The following is a 27531-nucleotide window of genomic DNA, read 5'->3' on the forward strand; positions in this document are numbered from 1 at the left end:
GGTGGGGGGTGCAGAGGAACTTTTGCAGCTCGTGGCTTTGGCTGACACTGTGCTTTCTGCTCTCTGTCCCTTCCCATCTGCAGCAGAGCTGAACTTTCTGAAAGTTGAGCAGCTTTCTGATTGCTCAGCCGCTCTGAGAAGGTAAATTTGTTTGAAGTGAAAAACGTGTGAGCGTGTTTTGGGGATCCAAGCTTGGCTCCTGCGAACTGGTAGCACAGAGGTGTGTTTTCTTTTACTTTTCCTGCTCTTAATTCTTTTTAGCGGTTCCTATAAATGCAATCCTTTACCTCAAGTGTGTGTGCTGGAAAAGGCTGCTCCCCCTTCTCTCCCCACCCTCTCCTTTAAGGCTGAAAATGAGACTCGTTCGTGAATAATGAACTCTGTATGTTATCAAGCAAATCTTGTGGCTGCTTCATGTGGTCGCTCCCAGTCTCAGCAGAGATGTTATGCCTTTTAATACGTTCACAGCTTTTTATGGAAAATGAATTGCAAAACTGCTAGCAGAGGGGTGAGAGAAAGCAATTTGATTTGATAACAGCATGTTTCAATGTCGCAGGCTGTTGTGCTTTTAAATTTTTAAGTGCTTTCTACTTTTTTTGTTTTGTCTCGGAGATGTGCTTAGAGGACTTGAAACAACCTTAGGAAGAGGAAAAAGGGTCATTTTTCTTCTGCAACTTTGTGCTGCCTAATGGAGATTTTTCTGAGCATAGGCCACACGGCCAGGGAACAAAATGACCACAGAGTAAGAAGTGAAATGGACTCAAATAATTAGAAACTGTCTGTAGTTAATGATTGTTTGCAGTAGGTCAGAAACATCTGGTTAGATTTTGTCCTCCTGTGTCCTTTAGGACGGTTGTATTGCTTATTAAAAGTGAGCATTTTGTTTTCTAAGTGTGAAAAGTATACACAGCCTTCAACATTCAAATCACGTGGATTTTAGAGACTTGAGATAATTAAATAACTAGATGTGCAAGTGCAAAATCCTTGTGCTTACCGTTTGGTTATTTTAAGGTGGGAATTGATTGTCTTTGCAAAGGATCTCAGGAGGAGAAAGGGTAACAGGTCAGTCACGATGAGTGCTCCTGCTTATGGGGTGGGAAGTGCACAATCCGTGAGCAAAGTACAATAATAGGTTGTGCTGCTGCTCGCCACTCGCAGCATGGGAAAAAAACCCTCAGCATCTCTTCTTTGCAGAGGGTGAGGGAAGAGAACAAGGAGGAGTGCTGGGTTCTGTGGGCTTCGGGTTGGTTCCCACCAGGATTACCTGCTGCGTGCGCACGGAGGGATGGGGAGCAGCTAGGCCAAGCAGAAGGAATCTGCAAATGACCAAAGCTGAAGCTCTCTGATCTTGCCTTACTCTTATCCCCTTGAGATCCTAGGAAGTTTTTTTGATGAGAGGAGGCTGGGAAAATTGCTTTGCCTTATTTCACTTCTTTGATTTAGCAACCTGCAGGGGATTATGGAGGCAGGAAGGGTTGTGCTGCAGATGGACACGGGCTCTGTGTGACCACAGCACACACTCTGCCCTCTTTGCATGCAGTCCCTCCATTTGCTTCGCTGTGCAGTGGGGAGGGTGACCACGAGGGATTCCTGTGAGGCTCTTTGCTTATTTTTTGGCAGAAAAAATACCTTGTGTTGCAGGGAAGTGATAAGCCCAAGCTTCAAAAATGCACATCCAGATTTGGGTTTCAGAAATGAACTTTGGGACCTCTCAGGCCCACAGATTTCAGCTTAGATCCTTTTAGTGACCACACGAAGGCAAAATAGCACCGTTATCCAGATGCAGACTACACAGCATGCCCCACACTATTGTTTGCTTTCAGGTGTCCAAATCCAGCAGTTTTATATGGATCCTCTTCACATGCAAAATATAATTAGAGACAGGAAATGTTTTTAGATTATTTCATTTCCCCTCCTAAGGTTAAGATTTTGCAATTCATTGGCGTGCAGATGTTCCAAGTGGAAAGCAGCTCTTTGGACACGGAGCCCATATCTTAACACTCCTATCTGTGATCCATTACTGTAACATCTGCTGAATGGGTACCAGCCAGATTCTCCCCTATCTCTGTTTTCATCCATCAACCTTCCAGGTATTCCCAAAGCAAATCCACACCTGCTCACTGATTGAATTTAAATCCCCGTGTATTTTAAACAAAGAGAAGGGGTCTGTGTACTTCTTGGAAAGGCCCAGTTGTTCCCAAGGTTTTGTTAAGCCCAGAGTAAGCATTTCTTTGCAATGAAGGCATGTCCTCTGAAACCAGCCACAGTCGATAGGCAGAGGTGAAATCTGACCAGAGAAAGCAGGAGGTGTGGGCATGGGATGTGCCCTGCAGCACTGAGCAGCGGGTCACAGCAGTTACCTCTGCTGGGAGTCTGCATCAGCACTGGGATGCGCAGAGCAGCAGCCTTAGGTTTTGGGAGCAGTTATTTGTGGCAGCTTCCTTGTTTCAGTGCTGACACAGAGATGCCCTTTTTTGAAGACAGGGGTTGCTTGGAGCATTCTGAGTATCAGGATGTCAAGACCCATCTGAAACACCCTGGCTAAGGCAATCAGCGAAGCAAGTCAGCTGGTATCCAGCTCTGCTGGAGGAAAGCAGGCGCCAAAGGGTGTATCTCTGATGGGTCATTCTTGACCTGCAGATGTTAAATGTGATCTCTTCAGATAATGTGCTTGTGGGATTATTGGAATGTTCTCCAAAGCTGGGCAGGACTTTACTTATCGCTCAAGTGTAAAACAAATGGGGAGTGATTTGTTTTGGCACAAGCTGCATTAGGTGCATTGCATTGCTTTATTCAAAGCACAGACTTTGTGCTGCATTTCAGTATGTATGTGCAAATTACACTGCTTTTTTTTTTTTTTTTTTTGGATGTCTAACATAAAAGCAGGTACCGCAGCAGTATTTTAACTGCAGCAGAACAGCAGGGCAAATCACTGTAGGCCATTGTATCTGATGTTTGTTTGGAGGATCTTGGTCATTCCTGGGAAGATGCTGAACCTGCCTTTCCTTCCCCACTTTCTTTGTCCCCAAAACAGCCCACAGCTGTGGCTGCAGGGAGAGCCATGCGCTCCAGCTGGAGCCATCGTGGCAAGTTGATAGCAGGACTGATTTCCTCACCTGTGACTCCACGTGGAGGCTGCCCACCTACAGCTCACACTTCCCAAGGAGGGCTGCTGGGACTTCTTTACAAAGGCTTTCAGCCTTTTCACCAGTGGAGTTTCCCCAGCTCCACCCTGCCCCATCAGTCACCTCTTTCCTGTGATTCAGCACCAGAGCTGTGCTGGGGGTGTTCCCAGAGCACCTGAATTAAGAGCTGAAATTGTGCCTTCTCCTCTCTGTAGACCAAAACTAAGCAATCTCTTTGTCTGCACTGGTGGGTTCCAGGAACCATCCAAAGATGCAAAGGCCTTCAGAGCAGAAGCAGCAAAGCACAGCTGATTTCTGAGGAATGCTTTTCCTTTTTGCTTTTATTTTTTTTTCCCCCAGAACTCAGAGATATCTGCAGGTATTGCCACATCATTGCTACGTGCTGGAGACATAAGATGGGGCAGTGACTGTATGCAAAAGATAATCGTTTAATGCAGCACTGGCATTAATGATGAATCCCCTTGTTTATTTTTACAGGTAGCACTGGAAATGAAAAGAGTTCCATTTACGATGTTGTTCTCAGGCTCTGTAAATGTAAGTACCAATATAGTTCCAAATTGCACTGTATTTCAACCTAGGCAGAAATGGGTGTCTTAATGATCAAAGAGCAATGCACGTGCTAACGCTGTGTGGGTTTTCAAAAGAACAAACAAACGAGGAGGGTAGGGAAAAGTTGTGCTGTTTGGCATTCCCTTGCTGGCTCTGCACAAAATCAGTGCTCGTTTGGGTTTGGATTCTGCTGTATTTGGGCCAGAGCTGTCTCTGGGGAAGTCTGGGAGGGATAGAACAGGAGGAGAGGTTGTAGCCTGCCCATGGAGGGATCTCCTGGGTAGCAATTTCACCAGCTCCCGAGGGACTGCGGAGTCTAAGTCCTGTTTTTAGCAGCATTGTGGAAACTTAGATCAGGTTTAAAGCTTTTAGGAGCCTGGAAATGCAGGTAGGAACCCCATGGGATCTATGAAGTGTCTGCAAAGGTCGTGTGTCTCACTGAGAGCTCCTGTGTTAGTAAAAACCACTTCTGCATGAATCTTCATGTAGCCCTTATCCTTGTAAGCCTGATTCCGCCTTATTTCAGGGGATCTGTGATTCATAAATACCAAAGCCTGACTTTAAGGTGCTGAATGAATGGAGGTGATTTTGAATAAATTATCCACTGCTTTAAAACCAGAGGGGGAAATAATGAACAGAACACGGAGCGTCGCTGTCTGGTGGTGCCCTCTGGATTTGTTTCTGCGTTCACTGAATTTTGTGGGACTTTTTGGCTGCTGCTTCAGCTTCTGCCACTCGAGGGGCTGCAGAGTGCTGCACCATTTCAGCTCTGTGTGCGTTGTGAGCTCTGTAAAAGTTTGTAGGAGCTGCAGCTCGGGTTGGAATTCGTCATCTGGAGCTCCTCCCTGGGTGGAGCTGCAAACAAGCAGAATTTTCTGCATCGATATGCAAATTGTCCAAAGAAACAATTTCTGAATCGCCTCTGTGTTGCTGTTGGGGTTCAGGTGGTCGGAAAAACGAGCTTTGTGTTCACAAGGCAGCAGGGACGAGGGCTGCTCCAAAGTGCCTTTGTTTGAGTATATGTAAAGCTATCAATGCGTCATTCTTTCTGCTTCAGCTGCTAGAGACTCCCATCTTCTCTATTGATTTTACCCAGAATGCTTACTGCCCTTGAAGGTGTGACCTGTACCTCCGGCTAATTTATTTCTGTCATGGCTGCAGCATTTTTTAGAGGGCAGCGGGGGTAGGAGAGAGAACAATGAATTCAACATGGAATATAAATCCCAAGTCTGTAGCCTTCAGACATTCCAGCACACAGCCCGCTCCATTCTCCCTTTGGCATTCTGCACGGTCTTGGATTAAGGAGAAAAAAAAAAAAGAAAGGCATTTGTATAACTAATCAGGTGAGCCATTCTGGGATAATCCCTTTGGTCACACATATTGCCATATATACCACAATTTCGTTGGGCTGCTGAATGTTTTTCAATGACATCCTCGTGTATGAGCCTGAATCAGAAGTCTCACCTTGATGGCCTTGAATCGTTTTGGATCCGAGCGCTGCTGCTTTAATGTCTATAAATTTGTAACGTGGAATGTGAAAGGACAAAACCTTTTTTTTGTGTGTGTGTTGGAAACTTGTTTTGGACTGCAGTGGAGTGATGGATATTCTTTGTTTTGCTTAATTTTTGTTTTCATTTGTTATTTTGCACTTATCTGTTCCTGTTCAGGTTTTTATAGTGAAAAATAAGTGATGTGTAAGCACATGAGTTGAAACTCTCTACAAATAGTGAGATTAAGCACCTGGCCCCTTTCATTATTCTATTGAAATATGTGGTTTTTGCTCTCATGACCTGACTGTGTAGCTGAAGTCTTTCTCCCCTGCCCCATGCAGTTCATCAATAGTCCAGGATTTCTATAGGGCAAACATAGCGCCCCATAGAAATTGTGGAGAGCTTGGATGGAAAACTTTGTTGGTTTGGTGCTGTGCCTTGGGGATGCGTGCAAGGAATGGGACAGAGCATGTGGTGCTTTATGCATTGCTCCTCCCACCTTGCTTGGTTTCCACACCCATAGCCACAGAGCGCTCTGAAGCCGGGGACAGAAGGGAGCAAAAAGGACCTGCAATTAACGATAGTGATACTGAATCGTAGCCCAGACAGACTGGTTGAAACTGCAGGTTGGTGTTGAGATTTGAGCTCGTTGAGAGAGGTGACTTAAAGGAGCCATATCAAAACACGAGATGCACATAAAACAGAGTAACTGCCTTCCTGGGAGATGCAGATCTCGTGCTGCAGAGCAGTTACTGCAGGATGCCTACCTGGGGCTGCTGCTGCAGGTCAGGGCAGCGAGGCCAGCTGGGAAGGTTGGGCTGCAGTGCAATGCACCGAGCTCTGCAGTGGAAGCATTGGAGATTTCCAGGTGCTGTGCTGAGATCCACTGCCACAGACAGCACTGAATTAGCCCCAGATAACTGAACTTAGTGAAACATCAACCAGTCTGGCCTGCATTCAGAGTTTATAGATAAATCTTGTTGCTTGCCATGGGTTCTGAGTGGGTCTGTGCCACACAGCTGCAAATGTTTGGTTTGGTTTCCCCAAATATTTTCTGCAGTGAATCACTCGGAAATATTTCTGTAGCACTTACTGCTGTGGAGAAGAAAAGCGGGACAGAAGGTATCAATTTGGGGGAGAAATGGGAATAAAAAGGTTTGTGCTTCATGCAAGGTGCAGAGGGATGCTCTGCCATAGGAAACAAAAGGCTCTGCTGGTATAAAGTGAATCTTTTTGCACCTCCTCTTTCTGCATTGTGGTGGATGTCCACACATGACCTCTGTCAACACATGGGCTGTTACTCATGGAAGAAGGCAGCCAGGGCTGGGCGTTCAAGCATGCAGTCTCCTTGTTTCCTGGCATTTTTGTGTTTATTGGTCTCTCTCTTTTTTCCCTTTGCCCCTAATGGCAATAAAGTAAAACAAGATCCGGTCTTTTCATAGCATTGCCACTCTCCTAAAACAGAGGGAGGGAGGAAAAGAAAGGCATTTCCAGCACAGCAAAGACCCCGTGCTCCTGTAAAAGTGTTTTTGGGCCTCCTAGGTAAACCCAGTGGAGAGAGGGAGAAGCAGAAATGCGTAACTGAGAGGTGGTAGCAGGCACCCCTGTGATTTAGCACATTGCCCTGAGGCCTCATTTGTCTCTCAATGGTAACAGATTCAGACACTAACTCAGACTGGAGCTCACCTCGTGTTATTCTGCAGCAAATCACCGGAAAAAGAGTTGCCTGTTTTTATTTCCTCGTTTTTTTCCACCTAGAAGTTGAATTTTCAGTCAAAATGGAAAAATATTGAGTAGTTTATAACATGGAAGGGACACCCTGAAGACAAGATTTCAGTCTTCCTTCCACTCTTGTGTTGCCTCCATCAAAAGGTGATATTTTGACTGAAAGTGCTTTTGTGCTCTGAGTGTAAATCAGCCATTTCAGCACTGAAACATGTCCAAATACAGCCCCTGCTTGCCCTATGCCCACTTGCTGGTCCTGGTGCCCGGTGATTTTTCAGCTAAATGTGATATCTTTCTTCACTCTCTGTCCTAGAAAGGTATTTGTGTGCTCAGCAGAACCCCCGAGGCGACCTCACGTCCGTGCTGGGAGAACTGAATCCCATGGCTAATGGCAGGAACAGGGTATGAGGATGTCAAAGAAACACTGCAGATAAGATGGATAAGGTGTAGTGGGGGATTCTAGGCATGAAAAGCATTCAAGTAATGCAAGCGGGTGGTTATTATTTAATATCTTATAAACTGAAAACATCAGTCAACTTTTCCAGCGTGCAAATGAAGGAAAAATACCTAAAGGTGGGTTTGAGAGAGGTTCTTCACAAAATATTTATATATATATGAAAAGGCTTCTCATATGCTTCCCAGATGTACCAATCCCCTATGTTCTCTCAGGCTGATTATGGAATACATGCATTTATCCCTCAGAGCAAAGGGAGAATTGATTTCTTTCCAGAGCGATGTGGATATCGCTGTGCTCAAGATCATTAAGCATTAGGAGTGAGATGCACACATACAGGTCCACCCTGGTGTGTCAGCGTTGGAGGCCGCGGACGAAGCTTTTGGACAAAAGTAGTGCAGTTGTGAGAAGGTGTTGTGATGCTGGATGGCTCAGGGCTTTCATTTCAGTCCTGCAGGTATGTGTGGGAGCCTCCTGCAGCTGGAGGGACTGTTTGCTGCTAACAGACAAGGGCTGCATGCCTCTGAGTGCTTTGAGATCCAGACCTGAGAGCAGCTCGTGTCGTGTGTTTGCTGTGATGGCTCAGGAGGGCTCAACCCGACCAGATGAAGGGATGTAAAGAACCGTGTGCTTGTTTGTACTGGACAGATAGAACTTAATTCATATTAAAGTAATGATGCATCCTTAGAGTGCAACAGTTAAACTGCGCCAAACCCCTTTGTGGTCAATCTTGTTCACCGTGAAAGTGATTTCTTTTCATTTCAGCTTGATTCGTGGCTTGGCTGAAGTTTGCATTTGATTTTATCGTTGGTTTCTTGCAGTAGTTTGCCTTTATGTGTGAGCTGATTTCAGCTTTCAAGAAAGAAAAAAGTACGTGGTTTGTTGCAGGGAATGTCTTTGAGAATATTAACCCCAAAGGTGTCAATATCTGAATTTGAGTCATATCGGACTAATTTTAAAGGTACACTTGCTTTAGAAAGTTCAGCTTTGCAAATGCTGAAGATTATTTGGTACCCTGGAGGGAGTGATGGATATTGAATTCTAGTCAGTGTTATAACTGGAAATCTAATCTCTGCAAAATCGAGCTCATGGCTTAGCACTGAATTACTCCATACATAGAGGGAAAGCAGCCTGGCTGGGAGAGATCCATGGTTAGGATGAAATTCAGTTAGGCGTAGGTCTGAACCTGCCCACATCCAGTTTTTGTGACCCCAAAACGTGAGCACACACAGAGAGCTGAGTCCTGAGCCTTTGGAAGGTGAGCTGAAAGGAAGAACTGGAGTGCATGACACGGCTCACTGTGCACAGGAGCTTTGCTCCTCACAGCATGCAGGGACTGGGCTACAGAAAGTGAACGCATCCCAGTCCCCTCCTGTTAGCACGTACCTCCAGCTTCAGTTTTTCTGCAGTGGTGTGGACCCATTGCAGCGGAGCTAACAGGCTGCAGTGCAGACTGAAGGCACAGAGGACGTGATGATGAGTTATCCAAGACTGCAATTAAATTACAGAGATGTGTTAGGTCTGTAATGGATATCTAAAGTTTTGCTATTACTACTGTATTTGGAAACGGAGGCATTTGACAGACCTGTGATGGGTGGAAGTATAATTATTTTATATAGATTGGGGCCCAGGAAAAACAGAAGTCTGTTGCGTTTCATTTCCACTTGTGTTGCTGGCTTGCTCTGTAAGCTGGAGGGGCAAGTAATTTAAGAGCTGTGCATCTCAGTTTCCTCACCTGTCAGCTGGGGGAATTACTTCACAGGGGATTGGAAGTATCATTATAATGATACTTGCAATGTGCTTTCATATGCTAGGTAGAAGAGTGGGAGCATTAACATGTACAAGAGAAAAAGAAAAAGTAGGTTAGCTTGTCTGAGCTTGTCATGCTTCTACTGTGTCAGCAAACTCAGGGAGACAAGAGAAAGGAGAGAAAGAGAGATCAAAAGAATACATTAAATTAAAAAGTAAACAGAGAAAGTTAAACTTAAAGTGGCAAGCGTGGAGATACGTCGGCCTGCTCTGTGCTTTGCTGCATTAACCTTCCTTTTCCATCGTGTGCCAAGATCTTGGCCATCACCACCGTGCCCCCAAAGATCACGAGGCAATCCCTGTGCCTGCCGTGTGGCCGTGAGCTCCTTCAGCTCTGCTCAGCTGGCCAAGCTGAGGCTGCTGCATGCGAATAAAGGCTTTGTGAGGAAAGCAGGGGAAGCTCTCCCTGCTGATGGGGGAAGCAGGGATCCCTCTGCCTGGGCTCTGCTGGGAGCTCTCAGCACGTTGGGATGCCGTGAGTGCTGGCCCTTAGGGTGGGGTGACAGCAACCCCTCATCCCACTGCACCTCTGGTTGTGGTGACATGGATAAAAGCGGGGCTGTGTACTCCTATCTCCCAGCAATCCATAGTTAAGGGCTCATTAAACAAGAGGCTGCTTCAGGTGCCGCATGCTAATTTTGACCTCTGTGTGCTCTGACTTATATCATAGACACAGAAGAGTTAATTTACCTTCCTGTCCTTGCAGAGGTACTTCTGTGAAAGCTCCTACAATAACGCAAAGCAGCAGCATTTGGAAACTGCTTTCAGCCTTCATTGGTTTTGTCCCTCGTTGTTGCAGTTGGGAGGGCAGAGTCTCTGGGTGGGATGGCTGTTTCCTCTGAGCTTTGTCAACACGTTCACACTAGGTTAGGCTTCTGCACAAATGTTTTCCTTTGCTTCAAAGTCCATGTGTGAAGAAGGCAGCTCTGTAACGTGGTGCTGCTGCGCATCGCGTTGCGGTCGAGGCGCTGTCTGCTGTCACAGGGCAGATCGGGCAGATTGATTTGTTGCCTCCACATTGATGTTCCTACTGTGCGGATTCCTTTCTGGAAGCGGTGTTGCAGTCCTGCAGGGTCGCCGCTGTTCAGCATCTTACAGTGAAGAGGCCACTGAAGTGGTCTTAAAGCTATTTGGACAGAAGGAAGAGAGGCCGTCCCTCCCTCTTCCCCCTCTCTTTACCCTGTTTGTTTTGCAGGCAGTCTCTCATGGGTAGGTGAGATGACCAGACGTAGTTTGGAACTAGCTGTGCTCAGCTTGCTTCAATCTGCTCTGCCCACTTGTGAAATGAGCACGAGGAGTCTTCGTGTGAAGATCCATAATGCAGCAAATAATGTAGGCAGAGAGGAACAAAGAGTGAGGGAGAAGCCAATATATGAAGGGTTACTTATATTTTTTACAGAATTACAGGTCAACCACCAGGCTGCTGAAAGTAATCATACCAGCTGTAATCTTCTGTAACGATATCCAGTCAGAAAAGATGAAAAATTGTTTTGCTTCCTTTGAAGAATGGGAATATCTTTTTCCTCATCCTCTTTGACCTGTTTTACTGTAACAGATTCTGGATCCACTCAGCTAAATCATCATAAGCAGAGTTTGATGGAAACAAATTGCACCATAAAGCTTAGCCTAAAAGTCTGTCTTTTGCACCTTCAGCAGCTGGCATGGCTTTGAAGAAAAACTGCTCAATCTGCATCCTAAACCTCCTCAGTCTGTCTTATCTGTGGCTAAACTGGACTGCTTGGAACCATAGCCTGCAAGGTATAATCTTATTTTTACACATGGTCCAACTGTTTTACTGTGTGACATCTGAAATGCACCCTTCCTTTCTGAAACCCACAAGTAGCCACAAGCTTCCGCTGATGTGCCAGGGAGCAGTAAATTTTCAAACGAACCGACGAGTGAATAAAAGTGTGGTAGGGATGCGGTAGCAGAAACCTCCTGCAAGACAAAGAGGACGATGGCATTTGTCAGAGATCTTATCGACATAAATGCCTATTCCCCATCCACTTAAACTGAACAAAACCTATGCAGCGATAGCACAACCAGCAGAGGGGAAAGCCAGCCGTATTACATGTGGAGGGCAGGACTTGAAGCACACGCTTCTCAAAGGTGTCAGGAATGGAACACTGGAAAGCGTTGTTTGCTTTGGGATGTGCAAAATCTTGCAGTGAGGCTGGGCAGCAGAAGCATCAAGCTGTCTTGCAGCAGTCTCTGTGTCACTGGCAAAGAAATGGGGTATGGAAGGATAGACAGCTCTTTGTGCTTTAATGCAGAGGGAACCACTTGTGGGCACAGCAGCAAGAGCAGCTCATTTGAGTAGCTCTGGTGTTCTTGAGGATCTGAATAAGGCTAGCACAGAGATACAATGAAGTAATGGGATCTCCTGCAAAAGGAGGTTATTTCAACCAAGCTAACGTAATGTGGACATGAAGTCAGAGTCTTCCAAGTGCCTGAGGACTTTGCATGCTACTTTAGATTAGAGCCACAAGACCTGATTGTTGATCGTCATCACAGATATCAACAAAATAGGGATGTTGTGCAGCAGAGGTTTTGTTCATCTCCTCCACTTCTGTCCTAGCCATCGTAAATAACCGTTTTAGAAGGGGAACTTGAGGAGGTCATCCTGAGGAAAAGGCTCTAGGGAGATAAAGGCGACATATCACTTGATGCAAAACAGATGATTAATGGTGAGGATTATAGCTCCTACTTAGCAATGTTAGTGGTTAATGCAAATGTGAGCTATATGAGAGAAGATAATGATTTGGCTTTTAATTCAGAACTGTATATGGCAACTCAGTAATATCTACTGCATAAGCATAACATGGAATTATTGAGACACCCTCCCAGCCTCTTTCTTCTATGAATGTGTTTATTGTGGTGCGGTTAGTTGGTTGACTGTTAGTGATTCTGTGAAATAGAAGCTGTCTCTGTTGTTTTCAGATTTATGCTTTTCATGCACAATCACGTCTTTTCATGCTACCCTGATTGTGCTGTGTCTCTGCTTACCCTTCATGCCATCTTGTGAGGGTGTCCAATCATCATCAGCTGTGCAGACTGTGTTTGTTCCTCTTCAAGACTTTCTTCTCATCGTTGCTTTCGTGCAAACCAAATAGCAGCCACTTTTCATTCAGTGATGCTGGAAGGAAAGCTGGGCACCAAGCCAGTTCATTGAAGTCTCTGGAATAATAGTTTGGAGTAATAGTGAATAGTCTGCCTTTAAACCACTCCATTCAATTGTGGTGGCACACCTGAAGTTGACAGATACTCATAAGACATAGGACGTAGTTGGGTGTTAGTTCCATTGTTTTGTCCAGATAACCTTCTAGTCACTTCTCTCCACTGTTTGAAGGAAAAAAAAAAAAGGCCAACAACAGGCATAGAAGTCCTTGGTTTTCTCCTGGTTGCCTCAGAAGCCACAATCCATTCTATGTGAGCAGTTTCCTTTGGTTCTACTCACAATTCACTGGATTTGCTGCAAGCTGAGTGTGTATGAGCTGGAGGTGACATGCCATTAGAAATATGACATTGAAATGAGGTCCTTCAGCATTGAAAATACAAAACTGAGTAAGAGATCCGTTATCAGAAGTGGTCACTGGAACAGAATCCTAAGTCTGGGTGGAGCAGCTTTTTCAAGGGGGAGGTTGGTGGCACCCAACGAGACATGGAAGAAGGTGGAGGAGAGGCTTGGGGGCTGAGGTGCTGTAGGGTGAAAGCTGAGGCTGTCAGGAGGAACTGAGGAGCTACCAGAACAGCAGTGCACCCGGACTGCAGGTGAGGCCAGGAAGTCTGAACCTGGAGAGTAACTCATGAGAAAGTCGGTGAAGCAAGGAGTTCTGTGGTCAGAGCACACCATGAAACTCATGGGAACATTTCCCACTGTAGATAAGAGGAGAACATGGCTGAGATGAAGAGCTCTTAGCCCAGGGAAGTCATTAAGCGTCTGAATTCCTGGCGGCTGGCCTGAGGACATTGTTAAGAGAGGAATGAAGTCAAGCATGGACCCCCACTACATCTTGGCGGAACAATATTTAATATTTAAGCCTTTTAAAGTGGAGAGAACTGTGTAGGAGCACATCTTAAAGAAGAAGGAGCACAGTCCGTATTGACGAGCTGTGCAGTTTCTCTGCTTTCTGTTCAAGATGTTCTAGTGACGTAGCTTAGTCTGAGAAGCAGCTTAGGAGAACTGACCATTTCCAGTTGATTCACAAGTCCTAATTAATACTTCTATTTCCCAGTGAGTCTTTACCTTCTGTTTAGTTTTGGTTGCAGGCTTGGAAGGACAGCATGGCAGTGTATGGTGGCCCAGCATGAAGCTGATCAAAAGCAAAACAATGCCTGGTTGGTTGGTTTTCTTCAGTAGCGTTTCTGCCTGTTGGAGGAAGAAGCATTCCGTGTGATTCTTGTTAGGAAAGTGAAGGACTGGAAAAGGTAAGGGGCATGTCTTAAGGCACTCAGTTAAGTGGTGACAGAGTCAGAAATGGAGGCAAGGTTTCCTCCTGATGGAGAGAAATTGTGAGGCCACAGCATTTTCTCCAAGGTACGGCATGGAAAGTCTATTTCAGAGATTGGTCACATTAGAAATGAGACAGTATTGAAAATGGGAGGTTATTTTGTAAGGAAACAAAGCCCTGATCCAAAGATGACTGAAGTCATTGGAATTCTTTCCACTGATTTCCATGAGCGCGAATCTTTATTTAACAGGAGGGTAACGGGCAAGATGAACTGTTTTCTATCTCTGACTGCAATAAATACAGCTTTTAGAGCACGGTCAGCCGTTACATTTCCATGCACAGGGTGGCTGATTGTCTTCTATTAGAAGAGGGAGGGAAGGAGAAGAAATGGAGGTGAGAGGAAATTGCAGCAACAGGCAGCGCAGAAGGGAAAGAAAGAGGAAGCGGGGCATATTTTGCTCTCACCTGCTACAAATTATCCCGCAGCACAATGGCAGCAGAAGGCAGAGAGGAGGAGGAGGAGGAGGAGTGCAGGGCCGGGCGGTGCAGCCGGCGTGCTGGGAACAAAAGGCTTTTCTGTCTTGGAACGCGGCGTGTCGAGGTGGCAGCTCCGCACTCGCACTGCTTTGTGTTCCTTTGGGTTTGGTTTCAGCAGACAGACACCTACCTGGGAAGGGCTGCCCTGCAGTCTGGGAGAGCTTTTACTCCCTGAAGCTGGCAGGGTTGTGTCCTGCTATTGCTGGTCAGTGTTTTGCTGGCAGGCTGATGTTAGCGTTGTAGCAGAACTCGTTCCATATTGGCGTTTGATCCTGGGAGAACGGGAAAAATCTGGTCAATGCGGTTTTCATTAGCCAAAAAAAACTGTAGCATGCTGGAGTCATTAGTAGTTTGTTGATTGAGTTAACCGTGCAAGGCGGGCTGCAGTTGATCATCTGCATTCTCGTTAAATATGCCGCTGTCTAGGAGGTTTGTTATAAAACTGCTTGGAGGACACGAGGAATCCTGAATTCGGCCAAGAGCATCGGATTCAAAATATCTTTTGGCTCAAACTTTCAAACTGCTTAATTAGTATCAGAGATGGGACTGAGGTGTAACTTGCAAGTAATCTTTTGGAAGTGTGGTTGCGCTGGGTCTGGTTTCAGCCCTGCATGGGGAAAGAGATCATGGCTGAAACCTGAACCTAAAGCAAAACTTTTGTGGTGCTGCAGAGGTGAGGGGCTGCCGCGTTTCCATGCGGGGCTATCCAGGAGGTGTAGGGAGGGAAGGAAGCATTGCTGTGCTTCATTTAAAGATAACGAGCTATTGTAAACCCTAACCTAAAGTCAAATCCACGTCTTGGCGTTGCTCGTAAGGCAGACAATAAGTTAAAAAGACACATACAGGGAGAGGTGATATAATTTCGCTTTCAAGAAACGGGTGAACGGGAGTTGCTGAAAAGTGTTACCTTGAAAATATATCATGATCACTTTAAGCCTTGTCTACGTCTTTCAGCTTTTGAAATGCTGAAGATCACATCTTGAGGGAATTTGTTAGAGCCTTTGAAGTATTTTTATGTTAGGCCCCTATGGCAGAAGATTGTACAGATCAAGAAAGTACCGAGTAGATTTATTCACAGAAAATGCATTTAAATTACCCAGCTATACGGGCACACATTCTTCAATTATAGCCCAGTGTCTGGTCTCTGAAATCCTCCCAAGAATTGAGGTCGTAGAATTTGAAAATGAGCTTCTGTACGCCATACTTCTGGCCTTTCAGATGTAATGTAGTCTGTGCTGTGTGCTAAATTGGATGGAATTCAGAGAAGAGCAACAAAAACGATTAAGGGAGCAGAGGAACTGACTTACATGGGAAGATTAAAGGCATTACAAATTTGTGGCTTGGTTAAGCAAAGACTACTGCAAGTCATTGGAAGTTTCTGGAGGCAGGAATGCAGCTTCAGAATCCCCGGTCTTGTCTGAACCTGTTTTTGTTTGTGTGTTTGTTTTAAAGCAAAAAAACTTCTTTAGAGCAATATCCTCATTTGGTGCAACTTAGTACAGTTCCAGTGAAAACAATGGAGCTAAGGGATCTGCGCCAAATTAGGCTGTCCAAAAATGTGGCCCATACCCTTCTTTTTTTTTTATTATTATTATTTTTTTTAAAAGAAGGCAAAACCAGGTTACGGAGGCAACTGGTGGTTTGGTACCGCAAGTTAATTCCTGGTACGTTCAGAAGACGGAGTATTAAATGCAGAAAATACACTGACTCTTCCTCTTGTTGCCTTTGCTGATGCCTGATCTGGGGTAACTGTGCTGTGGTTCTCAGAAAGGGGAGCGGTGGAAGCCCTGATGCTTGGGATGTGGTCCTTCTCTCAGGGATGGAGTGCTAACTGATGCACTGCAACCAGATTTTAACCATCAAGTTAATTTCTGGCTGCCTTCACGCTCCTCATTCCATTTGGGTGAGGAGTTATTCTGTCCCTGGGCTCGAGTGCATTGGCTGCACCTGGAATTCAGGAGCTGCCACCTCTATAAATGACTGCTCTTTGGAGATGGGTGAAGCTGCCAGAGAGCAGAGGAAGGAGACTGGAGTACGGAAGCTTCTGAATGTATATTCCTGCAGGTGTCATTTCCCATTGTAATTCACTGGTGATCTTGACTGAGAGATGGCAGAAACCAAACCACTAAAACATGATTTGGACTCATTTTCATTGCACCGAAAAGTCCCAGCACTAAGAGGGCCTGTGGAGACTGTGCTACCATTTTGTCTGCATCCTCTTTCCGCTGGGTCAGCATTGGCACAATGACCTGCCAGATATCTCAGCATCCCTGTGATATCCAGCTCAATGGATGGACGGAAGAAAAAGAAAGCATAGCCTAAGTGAAATGAGTGTTTGGAAGATGAGGATTTGAGTGTGCGAATGAGACAGGCAGGAATACCAAATGTGGACCGAAGATGCCAGGGGAATTGTTTCCATAGAAACACAGCTAAGGAGGCTCACATGGCTCCCCAGCTCAGACTTACAAATTCATATGATTATCTTAATGGTCAACATAATGGATTGAAAAGAGATAGGTGATTAGTAAAATTTGATCCGAGTTTGTTGCAGATGTAGGAGCATTGTGCTGAAGTCTCTGATTACAGCTTAGAATGGCTCAGATGCGGAGTGCGGATCGCTCTGATTTGATGCAGTAAATCAGGATTAACTCCCGAGCAGTGAATGGTGCCCTAATGGTGTCAAACAAAGAGAATCAGACCTAGCTTCTTTTAATTAACTTGAAGAAGAAAAGTCCATGCTTGGTTTCTTGACGCATTGTTCGTCCACCTTTGTTATCCAGTCTTTTTGCATGGCTGCAAGCATAATCTTTTGCATGTAAATCAATACCATTCAGAATGCCTCAGGAAATATTGTTCTGAAATGTACTCAATGGAAGCACATGCCTTTCTGTGCCAGAATTTATGAGGGGCCCTGGGAGCCTGCTTTCCTTACTTTGTTCTTGGAGATATTTCTCCTCAGAAAATCCAAGATGTGTAGGACTCGTTTCAGACCTCTTAAAGAACCCAGCACCCAAAAGAGGCCATTTGGCTTTGCATTGGTGGGCTTCCATGTGCAGGCTGGATGATTCTGCATTTAATTGAGTAAGCACTGATAATGTTAACAAAGAGTGTTTAACACTCACTTCCAAATGACACGAGGCTGTCCTAGGCTCTTATGGGTGGTGTTTCTAGGAAGAAGAATCTTCTGGGATTGAAGCATTTAGTCTCAGTCTGAACAGCCCTAACTGGAACCCCAAGGCTTCAGATGTAGTGCAGATGTGTGGCTTGGGCTCCTCTCTGTGATGCCCGTGGTGGCCTGGCCATGTCCTGTGAGACTGTGTTTGTAGCTGGTTTGGTCTGTCTGATTTTTAAAGCACCAAAACAAGCCACAAGCTTCATCTCTAATGATAGTCATTTGTTCTCTTTTTTGGAAGAGGATCTGTGTGGAGGAAGCAGAGATGGGGCAGTTTTGGACATCATTTCCAGTAACTGATGTTTGTGAGCAACTGTCCCAGTATACAAGAAAGAAACAGCTCTAGAGCCAGAAAAATATGTGTTGTTATCCTTCTGGAAGCACGTGGGGGGGAAAGCAAAATAAAGGCTGAAATTATGGGGAAAATGGTTCCCAGCTTTGCTGAGCTTCCCAGAATTGTCAAAGAGCTGCCGAAGACCCTCAAAACCTTCATAGCAGCCCAGCTCCCAGGCGGGGCTCCACGTACCCACAGCTCCGAGAGGAAAACATCCGAGGTTTGGGAAGGGTCAGCCAGAAACGGCATAACTGCAAACATGGAAGGAAATCAAAGAGCTGCAGGGTTCCGCCCAGCAGAGAGGAGGGCGCGAGAGGCGGCTGGGCCAGCCAGCACCAGCACAGCGCTAACAGGAAGAGACGCCCAGCGAGGAGCATTTCTCCTTTCCAACCACGTTCAGTGCTAACCTTGACCCGTGCTTGGAGTTGCCTTGTTTTGAAATGCCCTCTCTTGAAGCAGGCTGTGCTCTCCCACAGCTCCTCGCTTGCTTGCTCCTGTGGTGGGTTGAGTCTGTTTGATGTTTACCTGCGCTGTACATGATGTCATGGGGCTGTAATTTCTATCCCTCATTTCTCTGAGTTCCTTTTCTGTACTGTAATCTTCTAGGACTCTTCTCGTGCATTGCTGAGAGCGGGGCAGCATTTACAAAAGCTCCTAAATAACTTGGGACCCCAAGTCCTATTTAAGAAAAAGGGCTTAAGGGCCAGAATGGGAAAGGTATTCAGTTGACAAGGAGAGGGGTAGGTTGAAAACGAGACAAAAAACAGACAGCAAAAGAAAGACTTACTCCCTTGAAGTAAATAGGAATGTAGCATTTCAGTATCGCTGAAAATTCAGCGAGGTTCTATCCTGCAGAGCCCTACATGCATTTAGAGTGCTGCTGCCTTGTGTCCTAAGTAAGCATTCCAGGCTTTTTCTATCGTGTCCCTTAAGGCAGTGTTCTTAACTCAAAGAGTTTGGACAGGAGTGCCACTGTTGTGCTCAGAGCGTGCAGCTGCCAACAAAGTGGGCATTGAAGCTCCTGCTGCAGCACGGCTGGCACTTGTTGGGGACACGTTGAGGAGGTGCATGTTCTGCCCTGCCCCGGAGCATCGTGAACGCTGTCATTAAGTGGAACATTGTTAAGCCTTACTGAAGCTTCCCCTGCCCTCAATTAATGGGGAGTGCAGCGTGGATTGACTTTGTCAAGCTCTAGATTTGGGGAGACTTTGGGTTGCTGAAGTGCCTCTGTCTGCAAAATGAAATTGGTTGTCAGCTCACACTTCCCCGTCCTGTTTCCAAAGCTGTTTTGTTTGCCTGTGTTGAGTGATCTCTCTGAAATTATTTCTTGATTTTTATCTGAAATCTATTGATAATGGTTATTTAAGCTCTTTCTGCGCTGTCTGGTTGTTTTAATTTCAGAGAACGCATTGAGGAGTTTAAGTATGTATTAGTTATCATATTGATGGATCAGCCAAGCAAGGAGCGTTTGGAAATTCACATATTCCTTTTTGTTGACCTCTGGTATTTGAAATATAAGCTCCTCGCACGCCTTTAGCAGTTTGAACATCTATAAACATTTCTCAGTATGCTTAAATTTTGTTTTGGAGTACTTTGAATATATACACGTGGATTTAATCCATCCAAGAATATTAATTGCCCATTTGGTTTGTTGTTTGCCATTTATTTAAGGCTTTTCCTTCGCAGTGGTGGTAGTGTAATTTGTGCTAAATCCAGTGCAGGAGTGAAAGCTGTAAGATCTGCAGTGCTGGAAATTGAGAGCTATTGTGGTCTGGGTGTGACACAGCCATGATTTATATCCTAGGTCACATTATACACCTCTGCATCTCAATTCACTCAACTGTAAAAGGCACAAGTAGCACCTCCCTCTCCTGAATGCCTTAAGATGTCTGTAGTGCTGGTACAATATGGTGGTGAAACTGTGGTGCTTGTGTTTTATTCATGGCATACATTCAAACATATGAATTATTTTTGACAGTTTCCTGCCTGTACATTCCTTGCCAGAATCGTTACAAAATCTTCCCCCTTGTCATTAATTGCTGTTAAATTGGGTGTTAAAAATTTTCCTCCTGCAGCTCTAACTTCGTGCAAGTCAGTGCAAACAGTCACTGTGTTTTCATGAGCTGTTCGTAGGACTGGAGCAGGGCATCCAGGTACCTCCCAGACTTGTTTGGATGAAAGCCCTGTGTCCTCATGAGTCCCCAGAATATTTCAGGGTGTCTGCAGGAGAAAGAAGAGGCTTCTCCTAGGTCTAAAGTGTCTTTTCTTGGATGAGAATATACCTATAGAACCATCACTTTGTTTAAACTTGCATCAATGTTTAGGCCAGGGGATTATTTCTGGTAGTGATTCCCTTCTTCTGTCCCCTACTCACCTGAGATCTGGACGTAGCAGCCTGGGTGAGATCACACAGTGCAGACACACAGTTGCACCTGTCCTGTGAGTCCCACGCATGGCTTGGGGGCTGGATGGGAACCTGGGCTTCAATGAAGCCAAGTGGGGCCATCTGGTGTGAGTTGCTTTGATTCACTGGCATCTCTGACATTTATGCCAGGCCTTACCCTGTTGAGTCTGGATGCTTGATCAACCCTTAAGTATCAGCGGTAGGCAGAACTGGTTTGAAGGGCTGTGCTCTGGTTGATAACTACTCAGCTAAAGACCTTCTGCAAGGCTCCTGCTGCCTGTTACCAGAGGGCAAACTGGCACAGCCATCAGAGCATTGGTTTGTGTGGCTCCCCTGGCTAAAGGTGAGGGTTTGCATTCACAGACTGAGTATCTCTGCTGCTTGGAGGTATGACATGCTACCTTCCCTTCCCTTCCCTTCCCTTCCCTTCCCTTCCCTTCCCTTCCCTTCCCTTCCCTTCCCTTCCCTTCCCTTCCTTCCCTTCCCTTCCCTTCCCTTCCCTTCCCTTCCCTTCCCTTCCCTTCCCTTCCCTTCCCTTCCCTTCCCTTCCCTTCCCTTCCCTTCCCTTCCCTTCCCTTCCCTTCCCTTCCCTTCCCTTCCCTTCCCTTCCCTTCCCTTCCCTTCCCTTCCCTTCCCTTCCCTTCCCTTCCCTTCCCTTCCCTTCCCTTCCCTTCCCTTCCCTTCCCTTCCCTTCCCTTCAACAGCCAAGTGGGTCAGTTCCTGCCTTTGCTTTTTAATTACAGATATATACACTAATGTTACCAAAACTTACTTTCTACAATCAGATGAGCTGTTTAGTATCTGATGATCCTTTAGCAGAGACTTTATTTTCAGTACATATGATTTTTCACCCCAACTTCTTTCAGATGCAGCTCTGCTAAAATCAATTGAAACTGGTTAAAACTTGTTAATTTGGTAACACATAAAAATCCAAGGAGATCTTTTTGGTCTTTAACCCAGGTGATCCAAAAGAATCAATAGAACTACATTTACATCCTCTCCAGGACTGTTACGGGCCTTAATTAATGAAGCATTTAAGTCACTTTGTGATCCTTTGATTAAAAAATAAAAAATAAAAAATAAAATGCAAGGGCACAGAGCTGAAGGAGTGGTAAAGGATATCCTTCTCTTGGAAATCTCGCAGGCACATAAGGTCTGTCCCTCACTGCCCCTCTAGATCCCAGTAGCGGCTCTGGGGGTTGGATTGGCCCTTGGGCAGAGAATTCATCTGGACTTGTCTTACAAAACACATCTCTCAAGTGAAACTTTTGCCTATATTTTTCCCAGAAGATTCTTCTCTTTCAGTCCAGAATTTTATCAGCAATTCTTATGCTAACAGGGGTCAGGAGATGAGATGTTTCTCACGTTACACTTGAAGCTTCTCATGAATAATGGCCTGTATCACCTCTATTGTCTGTCCAAAACATAAGCAACCAGACATAAGGCCAGAGGAGAAACTTAAAGAGTGCTGAATGAGCCAGCAGGGCAGACCAAGAGCCGAGATAGTCGGAGAGGGAAACAAATACAAGGTAGAGCAGATGGTTATTTGGGGAAATAACTGAGCAGATTAACTACCAGGCAGCTAGAGAATGAGTCAGTCCCTAGTTAAAAAGTGCCCTGAAATCTTCAGAGTGAGATTAACAGAAGCACAGATGAAGATCGCTGTAGCCAAAATAAATTAAAGGTCATTATTCCCAAGTGAATTTTCTTAAGTGTAAAGTAGAGCACATCAGGCTTTTCACAGACATCTGAGGGGGGTGGCTGTGCTTAAGACCATCACTTGCTCCTTGTGTGGGGGCAATCTGTCCGTTCTGAGGCAATTTATTCCTATCAGTATTGTCTTCCTTTCTGAAATTCATTTCTTTGCCTTTTTTTTGGATCTTATGTATCTTTATAAATATGTGTATTATGTATAGGAGGAAAAAAATAGCTGCAATTTGAGCCGGATGATAATCCTAAAATACATGGCTTTTGAAAGGCATCGTGGAAATTTTTGTTTCCCTGCCCCCCCAATCTTTTTGTTTTTCCTTGGTAAGACTGCAGCTGCCATCTGATTTGTATTTATATATGCTCTTTATAGATATTAATGCAATAACAGATTAAACCTAAAGTAACTGTTACTACACAGAGAAATCTCAGGGCCTGATCTTGCAAACACCAATGCCTCTGAATAACTTTAATCTCGTGCATTGTATATTTGAATTTAATGGGGTCTCTTACACGTCAAAGTTTCTCACATATGCGAATGTTTGCTGCAACTTCAGACTTTCTCCATATGTTGATGTCAATTTGTTTTTGCAACCTCAATACGGTTTAGAAACCTAAGGCTCCGATTGTGGTTAGTATATGCTTTTTCAGTTCTGTTGGCTTCATTGTACCATGCTTTCAGTCAAAAAAATGGGCCGAGAGCTCAGAACTGTGCATGGATCCACACCTGCTTACATCGGGCTGAGTGTGGTTTGCAGGGATTCTCCTGGCATTTCCTCTGGGGCTGAGCAAGTTCAGTGGTATCACAAGAACTAGTGAAGGCTCTGTGTTCTCATCTTCTCATCACACTTTCTGAAAGTGAATTGCTGAAGAAAACTGGACTTTAACACTTGGAAAATCATACAATAGCCCAATGTCCAATTTAATGATTGCATAAATAGCAGAAAGTGTCCAGGAAATGGGTGGTGGAACTGTATCCACCTCCTCTGGTGTTGTTGGCCTCTGGGTTTCTTATAAAGGCTTAAGGTAAATGACAGAGTTGAGACTCGCTGTGTTTGTTCTGTAGGGTCATCTTTCCTGAACCACTTAGAAGATTGTAGTTTAATCAAATTTGCATTAGAATATATAGTTTGAATAAATCCATTTCAGACCAAAGGGAATCATAGCATATCCTGAGTTGGAAGAGCCCCATAGGGATCATGGAGCCCAGCTCCTGGGTCCCTGAACCGAGGGAATCAAAAATCTGTTTCTCTTGAACACTAACATACAGGTACTTAAACTCACACGAACCCTGCAGCCAGACAAAGCAGCACATCATGCTTGCATTCCTCACTTGGAAGATATGAATCACATGCACAGCATACGGCCAGCCTGTTGTACTCTGCTGCTGAGCTGAAACACCACTGGTTAGTTTTGAGTTGGATGATAATTGTAATTTTACAGGCTAATATAAAGGCAATAAAGTCTTCCATCAGGCATACTGTGATCATGAGGAAAGTTTCATTCCTCTAGGTTCAACAGTTTATATGTGACTAATGTACTCCCAGAGAAGAGGTGGCATCCCTTTAAAGCATGCAGCAGCTGACTTACAGAACTGTGTTTGCAGTTAAGGCTCAGTAAGCATTGGCATAAATCTGATATGCATCTGATAGTACCTCAAATTATCTCACTTCTCAGCTTTTGAGTCAATAAGGCTTATTTATCAGCCCACAGAAGTGTAAATAGGTTATCTCCATATCTGTTGAGACAAAATATGCGTGAGTACATGAGCACAAGTGTAATAGGGACAGAAGGGCAATAAGAAGGTGAGAATCAAGGCAACGTGCAAGGTAATTATTAGGCACTTGAAATTAGTATGGGATTTGCTTCAGTAGCCTATGAACACTGTTCATAATCTCTTTCTCAGAAACTTCCACTCCTGAGATGTTGGAGGAAAGTAGGAGAGATACCAGTTTGTGCATCAGAAACTCATGTGGAGCAGCTGAAATACTGGCGAGAGTTTGTGAAAGGTGTTGTTTTCAAATGACATAGAATTTCCATGACTTTCATCAATTGAAGGCTGCTGCATCCCTGTAGGAGGTCTCAGTGTTACTTACACAAGAGCTGGGTGCTTTGGAGAAGATTCACCTTGTTGTTAAAGGTCTATTTGTAGTTCAAGATGATGCTGGTCCATTAGGCTCCCTATGTAGCCAGTGGAGAGGAGAAGACACGTTCAAATTGGGAATGATGCTGGCTGCTTTAAGAAGTCATCTGTCTGCTGGAGGTGTTGCTCTTTCAGTTCCTTACTGAAGGTGACTACACAAACTGATTTTTGATGTCAAAGCTTATTTTAGTAGTGTCAGTCCTAAATGCATAGTGCTGTCATTTGTTTAGTTGGGAAAAGGAAGCAAAGAATACCAGCAACAAAAAAGAGGTCTCATTCTTCTTTAAAAGTGTATTGACACTAGTGAAGTATTAATGTTAATTAAACAACTAAGGAACAGAACATCCCTGATGAGGGAACGAGGGCTGTTTGCTCAGGTCTGGGTGATGATGCATCCGACCTGGGTGTGTAGGGTGGCTCTTCTCACTCTCCTCCATTGAGCAGCTTCCAAATTCCACTGGCAGCAGCCTGGAGCTGTGCTGTGGCTCTGCCTTCTCCTCCTGTACGGCATCCCAGCGCTGTGCCTCCAGGACGAGCAGCAGAAAAGTTCATCGGTCGGAGAAGCTGTCCTTGCCAAGCCCTGTGCTATGAGCAGAGATCCCAGCAGGGAGATCAGGAGGCTGATGATGAGCTCCTTTCTGGGCCTGCTCCCTCTGTGTGTGTTCTTCTCCTGTTTCACATGGGCCCCTGGACTGGGGCTTGTCCTCAGAACACCACGCATACTACTAGAAGCTGCATTTTTGTATAAATTGGGAACAGAACTGGTCACCAGAGATTGAAAATCTGGCAGGCAGAGCTGATTAGACATGCTCAGAAGAACTTGGAGTTTCACTGCCGCGTGCTTTGGGCTTGCAGTGAAAAACAAGGCTGAATGCTGAGTGCCAATATTTGTATATGCGATTCCATTGTTTTATCTGAGGATGAGATCAGATAGGGGAGAGAGCCCAGAACAAAACTGAAGTGCTCCTTTTTATTCTGCAGCATCATGAGGAGTGTGAAACCCCCCACCCCACCCTGCAGGGATCTGTATGGTTCCTAACCCTGTGCTCCTCAATCTTTTTCCATTCCAGCAGCAACTACCACCCTTTCTAAAGGTCCCTGTGCTTCTCTGGCTCATTTAGGTGTGTAAAAAATGCAGAATTGTCCCAGTAGACCTCCTTACCTCCTTTGGAAATCCCCTGTCTTGACAACATAGCTATTAGTTGTTGATTGCTAGACAGAGCTGGTCTTGGATTGAACCTGCGAGGGTTATTATCTTCTGTCCTCAATGAAGCTTAAGGATGCTGAAAAACGTCTGTCAGGTGGAGCTTTGGATGGGGCAGTCAGACCTAACCTGGACATTGTGAGTCAAACGTGATGGAGTTCTGCTACCAAAGAGCTGAGGCCTGGGTTGTTTCTACTGGGAACTCAGAAATTGCTCTTCTGGAAAGCAATTTCTGTTTGGCTGAGTAGATGAATCCTGAGCAAAGCCTGTTTTTCTCTAAAGCAAACTTGGGTCTCGTAAGTGGACAGTTGCTGGAACATTGGGGAACTTGGTCTTTTTTGTCTGCAAACTGTTGGATTGTTTGAATCCCAGAGCCTGAAGGTCAAGGCTTCTTATGAAGATACTTTCTTATTCTTTGCTTGTTGGATTCCTATTCTCATTGCGCTTCCCTTTAGTTTTCCTTTAGTTCTCTTATATACCTTTTAATAGTACTGCACTGCCAGATAATTATTTGTGAAATGCAGGTACCAAAATGTACCTGCCTTCATTTCTATGGAAGGGAGTGATGGCGGTGCTGTGGTTGGATGGGGGCTTTGGAGAAGGCCAAGGGTGGGATTTCAGGACAGGGAAGAGATGGAAGGGAGTTTTGCATAGGTGGTGGCTGAATTGCTGAATTGATTGTTTGATTGAACTACAAATAGATGCTGAAATTTAATTGTAGTGTTAACCATGTGCTAGAGCACCAGGAGCCCTGTGAAGGTGTCTGTTTAGTTACTATTTCAACAGAAGAAAGCAAATTGAATAATGACATTATTTAAATGTTATGATCAGTAGGGATTGAACCCAGGACTCTGCTAGCTGCAGCTCTGTGTTCCTGTAGCTAAATTGCCCAAAATTCATCGCAGCAATGAGACTGGGTCTGGTTCCCAAGGCTTTGCTGCTGACTTGGACCATCCTGGTGCACTTTTCCTATCTGTGCTGCAGGCAGAGGTTTTCTGGCTTTCCTGTTGATAGGAGCTAACAGAGGCCCCAAAGCTGTTGCAGACAGATGCATTACCACAAGGCCAGATGCTGCCTCTGCCCCAACCACTGAGCAAGACAAACAATTAGAGAAGCCATCTCTTTATCAAATTCATTTACAGCAGTTTTTCCCAGTGCTCCTTTCAGAAAGATGAGGGAAAGAATCCAGTGAATATCTACTGAAAGCTGTGTCCAAACTCATTTAAAAAGAGAAAAGAGAAATAAAATATCAGTGCATAAGTCTGTCTGCAGCTACAGAGAAGGGAAGCAGATGTAAGCAAGCCTGCCTGCATCTTCTGAAGTGCTGTGTGTTGCTGGAAGGCAGCCAGGGCTGGAAGAATGGCTGGAGGCAGCACCCCTTCCTCCTCTCTCCCTGACCTGCCAGCAGACATTTGAACACTGGGGAGCTGTGGAGCACATACTGTGCTTTGCAACTGGACACTGTGCAGAGCGGTAAATCTCTGGTCACATATTCACTGTGAGACATTTGCGTATAACACCAGAGATCCTCAGACTCCTGCAGCTCGCCTGGGCTCCTGCACATTGCAGTGGGTGTGCTCTGCAGTTCGCTTTGCTGAAACGTGCTGAGCTCTGGAGGATGGTTTGTACTCTGTGGGGAGGGGAGAAAGCGTAGTGACACTGAACACGAGCATCTTGCCTCCTAACCAAAGCTGCCTTTCTGTTTCACAGGTCTCTCTGCCTACATCTTTTCTTCTTTAGCCTACGTTCACCTCTCACGTTTTATTCTCAATGAGCAGCCTTTGCTTCTGCAGTTTCTTTATTTATTGTTCCACTCTAGCTGGAGTTATTTTGCTGCCCAGCTCATGGGCAGTGTCCTCCTGCCCTACGGCCGTGGTGCTGGCAGTTCCCCTGGCTGTGCACAGCCACACTGAGGTGTGACTGCATCCCTGCAGGCCCGTGACCGAGGGCTCGTTGGGAGGTGCTGCTGAGATTTGAAATTGCTGAGATGTGACTGTGTAGGATGCCAAGAGGGACGGCAAGAAGTGATCTTTTAAAAGTGCACTTCGATGTTGGAAGGGATTGGTGAAGTGAACCTTAAAAGCCTCTGTTGCTCAGTGTTGTTCCATTTCTTATTTTTTCACGTAAAGATTTCTTTTCCCTTTCTGAAGACTTCCAAAATCCACAACCTCACTGAAAGCCTATTGCTCCCCAAAGAACTCTTTCTGTAGGCGTTGACCCGGGTCTATGTCCTACTACAGCTGCAGCTTCTTTCCTTTGAGGCAAAGCCAAAGCTGCTGCAATAAGCATTGGCGCTGGAGATCTGAGCTCCGTCTGATCCAGAGGAAGGGGTTAAAGTTGTTGGGCAGTCTTTGTCCCGTTTCTCATCCCATCCTTGTGTGGGTGAGAGGCGTCCCATCATCTGCT

The 27531-nt window shown here is 45.3% G+C and overlaps 1 protein-coding gene and 1 long non-coding RNA gene across 40 annotated transcripts in view; one reads left to right on the forward strand and one right to left on the reverse strand.

Annotated features, from left to right (window-relative positions):
- Window positions 1-27531, forward strand: part of LOC109371009 (uncharacterized) — a 214789-nt gene that overhangs the window by 106822 nt on the left and 80436 nt on the right. For 34 of the 38 annotated variants that reach the window (XR_014879734.1, XR_014879751.1, XR_014879742.1 and 31 more), the window contains one exon: window positions 3624-3680. The gene's annotated coding sequence lies outside the window, so the exon portion shown is untranslated. Of the gene's footprint in view, window position 1; window positions 221-2277; window positions 3505-3623; window positions 3681-27531 lie in introns of those variants that run through there. The other 4 variants (XR_014879738.1, XR_014879747.1, XR_014879735.1 and 1 more) reach the window with 4 other exon arrangements.
- LOC146542757 (uncharacterized) lies at window positions 2721-14562 on the reverse strand. 2 transcript variants are annotated; one of them, XR_014879764.1, is made up of 4 exons: window positions 14090-14562; window positions 12180-13542; window positions 9864-11111; window positions 2721-8855 (listed from the first exon to the last, which is right to left on the reverse strand). It is a non-coding gene; the product is annotated as an uncharacterized LOC146542757 (long non-coding RNA). The 2 variants fall into 2 exon arrangements; XR_014879765.1 differs by having other exon boundaries at window positions 2721-8216; window positions 8751-11111.

This window comes from Meleagris gallopavo, chromosome 26 (genome assembly GCF_905368555.1).
Source record: "Meleagris gallopavo chromosome 26, MGAL_WU_HG_1.1, whole genome shotgun sequence".
Lineage (NCBI taxonomy): Eukaryota > Metazoa > Chordata > Aves > Galliformes > Phasianidae > Meleagris > Meleagris gallopavo.